The sequence below is a fragment of the Entelurus aequoreus genome, linkage group LG13 (genome assembly GCF_033978785.1).
Source record: "Entelurus aequoreus isolate RoL-2023_Sb linkage group LG13, RoL_Eaeq_v1.1, whole genome shotgun sequence".
NCBI lineage: Eukaryota > Metazoa > Chordata > Actinopteri > Syngnathiformes > Syngnathidae > Entelurus > Entelurus aequoreus.
In genome coordinates this window covers 39,111,196-39,115,974 of record NC_084743.1, presented here as the reverse complement: position 1 = coordinate 39,115,974, position 4,779 = coordinate 39,111,196, and positions in this window count along the sequence as shown.

The window sequence follows — 4,779 nt, the reverse complement described above, 5'->3', positions numbered from 1 at the left end:
AGGAGTAATCGCATTTTCGTTGGCATTTTTGGCACCGGAGCAGCATCAGTGCTGCGGGTCTTTGAAGGCTCGTAAAATCTAAACGGTAGCACTAATCACAACTCTTTCGTCAACTTTTAATCAGAAGGGTTCAATCTCTCTCCTGTAGCAGTTTGAAGCCGAAACGACAAACGCGCTCAGAGGAGATAACGTTTGATGTTTGGTGACCGTTTGTAACAAAAATTTTGTTTTGAAGGAGGAATAGCAAACTTCCTGTTGATTTTCGCTGAAGGATGTCAATCTATGAAATGTAGGTCTAGGCAAGACCTACATAGAGGTATTTGTTTCATGTCTCTAAGACATTCCTACCGGAAGTTATAAGCAGTTTTGTCTGAGTTTTCCTCTAAAAAGCAGTTTTTTCTCTGTTTTATTTAAAAATTGCTCTAGGGCAGAATTTTGAGTTTCGGGGTTCGGTTATTTTTTGAGATCGCAATTTCTACCAGTCCCGATGTGTGTGAGAAGTTTGGTGAGTTTTGAAGTATTTTAAGGGGGTCAAATTAGAGGTCAAAGACGTAAAAAGCAGTGTTTTTAGTACATTTTTGTCTTGAAGGGGAAATTGCCAACTTCCTGTTGGTTTTCGCCCGAGGATGTAAAATTATGAAATGTAGGTCTAAGTCTGACCTACATACAGGTTTTTGTTTCATGTCTCTACGACCTTCCTAGTGGGAATTACAGGCAGTTTGTTTGTTTTTTTTCCTAGGGGGCGCTAGAGCTGAAATTTTATTTTTGGGGTTAGGTTTTTGTACTAAAGTGTGCTGGCACACCTTTTGGATGTGTGTAAAAAATTTGGTGAGTTTTGAAGCATGTTAAGGGGGGCAAAGTAGTGCGCAAAGCTGCGGAAGAAGAAAGAAAGAAAGAAAGAATTAAAGCTGCAAGCAGCATTGGTCGGGTCCGCATTTTGGCAGGTGCTAGTCCTAGGTGTCCAATACTTTTGTCCAGTGGTAGTCCTGAGTGAGACCTACATAGAGGTTTTTGTTTCGTGTCTCTACGATATTGGTACTGGTAGTAGTTATAGCTGTAATACCATTAGTACAACTAGTAGTGTAGGTGTTAGTAACAATTGTAGTATTATTAGTAGTAGTTATAGTATTACTATTAGTAGTAGTAGTAATTGTATAATTACTACTAGTAGTAGTAGTAGTAACTGTAGTATTATGATTAGTAGTTTTAGTATGACTGTTATTAGCAGTAATTGTAATAGCAGTATCATTAGTAGTCGTAGTAATTGTAGTATTACTATTGGCAGTAATTGTAATAGTAGTATTATAAGTAGTAGCAAAAGTAAATGTATTTGTAATATTAGTAACAGCATTTGTAGTAGTAGTAATTGTAGTATTAGTAACAGTAGCATTTGTAGTAGTAGTAAGTAGCATTGTGACCGGTAGGCGTAGTAATTGTATTATTATTAACACGTATTGTAATAGTAGTATTAGTAGCAGTAGCAGGTATTTTATTATTAATATGTGTAGTAGAAATAGCAGTAGTAGTAGCAGCTGCAGGTATTATTGTATTAGTTTTAATTGTAGTATGTGACACGTCTTGTGGCGTGGGGTTCTTTCAGGAACGACAGACTGACAGCCAGGCGGCTTTTCCAGGTTTACAATCGTTTATTTCTCACAATGTCTTTTCTCCTTCAGAAAGTATTTCTTCTTCTTTTTTCCTCACAAAGTCTTTCCTTGCTTCTCAGCTTCTGTGGTCACCAACGCTGCTAAGACACAGGTGATTAGATAACTGGATAACTGGCTCCAGCTGAGATATCTACTCACCTGACATCTGCTTCACAGCTGGCTCCTCACGCTACGCTGGTGCTTCCTGCCATCACCCAGTCATATCATTACCTGCACATTACCTACCTTGTCTGTATCCTGGTATCTGTACATTTAAACCCCATACAAACAAGACGTGCAAACAGTCCGTGAGAGAATATAAAGATGTACAGGTGGGATCATTGGTTTCCCCAGGTGAACGTGGGTACTGACAGGGGACGCGACGTGAACGCTGATCCATTGTCCCCCAGGCATGCAAAGGTAGAACACTGAACAAAGCACGTACTTATTGGGGTGTTACCATTTAGTGGTGAATTGTACAGAATATGTACTTCACTGTGCAACCGAGTAATAAAAGTCTCAATCAATTAATCAATCAAAAAGTACTTTGTTCCGGCATGCAAAGAAAAGTGGCAGGAGATGGCGTGAAGGTAAGGGTGCAAAGAAAAGGCGCGCACAAGGCGGAGACAAATAAAACTAACACTTAGCGTCAACTATAGACATGAAACCAAAGTCGCTAACTGTGGCTATGAAAAAAACAAAACAAAAAAACATACTTTGTAAGGCATGCAGCATGAGAAGAGCAGAGGTATTGCATGAAACAGCATGGAGAGAGCAGGAAAAAAATCGACGACACCAGAAGGACCAACAGAAAAAAACCAGGGACATAGCGAGGACTGGGGTTGAGGTATGTTATTACGGCATGCAAAGGAAAGTGACGGGAGATGGCGTGAAGGTAAGGGTGCAAAGAAAAGGCGCGCACAAGGCGGAGACAAAAAAATTAACACTTAGCCCTAAGGCTGAAACGACGCGTCGACGTAGTCGACGTCATCGGTTATGTAAATACGTCGATGCCGTTTTTGTGCGTCGACGCGTCGCATAATTACGTCACACTACCGTCATGGCGGAGCGCAAAGCAGACTGTGCGAGCGAGGGGAAAAACGCACGCCAAAAGTCGTCAAAAGTGGGAGTATTTCAATACACAGCCTGATAATGTTGTTGTATGCACACTGTGTCGAGCGGAAATGGCCTATCATAGCAGCACAACGGCTATGAACGAACATTTGAAAAGAAAACCATCAACCATCAACTAGTCAATCGTCCGCGTTAGCATACGTTGTCATCATTACACAAAAACATGAATGTGTCATTTGTATCTGCTAGGGGTGTAACGGTATGTGTTTTGTATTGAACCGTTTCGGTACGGGGATTTCGGTTCGGTACGGGGGTGTACCGAACGAGTTTCTAAGCTAAAGCTAACTTTAGCTGCTAAAGTCTTAACGAGTTGCTTTGCTTCTCTGCCTCTGTCTCAGCACGCAGCATTGTCCCACCCATACAACCATCTGATTGGTACACACGCAGCATTGTCCCACCCACACAACCATCTGATTGGTACACACGCAGCATTGTCCCACCCACACAACCATCTGATTGGTACACACGAAGCATTATCAGCCAATCAGCAGTGCGTATTCATAGCGCATGTAGTCAGCGCTTCAGCGTCGAGCAGATAGGTGTTTAGCAGGTGAGCATCAGGCAGCGGACTCTCCCCAAATGATAATAAACACCTCCCAGTCAACTACTAGTAACATCACTATGAGCCCGTTGACCTACTAGAAACTTAAACTGCAGCTCAGCTCGCTCGCAGTCCTGGTTTGAGGTGAAGGCTAATTACCTCTCAGTTCCAGCCACATCGACCCCTTCTGAGCGCCTATTTTCAGCTGCTGGGAATATTGTAAACAAGAAAAGAAGCAAAGCAAGTAGACATGCTAACCTTTCTTCATTACTACTGTTAGTCACTCACTGGAATGAGTAGAATTGGTTATTGTGTACTGTGTTGGACTGGATGTTTATTTTGCACATTTTAAAAGCAATACTTAATGTTTACAGTGCTCCAGAATATTTAGATTGGCACTTTTTTGTATTGGATGTTTATCTTTATTTTTGCACATTTTAGCATATAAGCAATACTTTCACTTTTGTTGAAATGTTTACACTGTTGTTACAGAATATTTCGTTTTGCACTTTTTTGTATTGGATGTTTATCTTTATTTTTGCACATTTTAAAGCAAAATAAGCAATACTTTTACTTTTGAAATGCTTATACTATTGCAGAATATTAAGATTTGCACTGGATGTTTACTTTTATATTTGCACATTAAAAAGCAAATAAGCTACTTTTAATTTTGTTAAATGTTAAGTTTTAAATGTTTACATTGTTACAGAATATTTTGTCATGTTGTTGTCAATGTTGACTGAGTGGCCATACTTTTTTTTTTGTAAATAAAAGCCATGCCTTTTAAAAAAAACTGGCCTACTTTTATTTTTTCATCTTCATTTTAAATAAAATAAAATAAAAAATAATCGGTAAAAGGAAAAATAATCTATAGATGAATCGAAAAAATAATCTATAGATTAACCGATTAATCGAAAAAATAATCTATAGATTAATCGATAGAAAAATAATCGTTAGCTGCAGCCTTACTTAGCCCCCACTATAGACAAACAAAAGTCGCTAACTGTGGCTATGAATAAACAAAACAAACATACTTTGTAAGGCATGCAGCATGAGAAAAGCAGAGGTACTGCATGAAAAAGCATGAACAGAACATGAAAAAATCAGCGATGACACCAGAAGAAGCAAAACATGCAAACACCAATCTAAAAGCAGCGGTCAGGTGCAAGCCTGGCTAAGGGAGGAGGACGCCTATCAGGAGTGCAGGATAAAAAAGCACTAAGGTGCATATATAAATAAATAAATATATAAAAATACTCTATAATAAATATATATATAAGAAATAAAAAAGCAATAAGGTGCATATATAAATAAATATACAAAAATACTATATAATAAATATATATATAATAAATAAATAGATTACTGTACAGATAAATATATTGCACTTTTTCACATGCATGTTAAAAATGTCTGTTATTCCAGCAAGCTAATCCATCTTGGGGGTTGAGACGATGC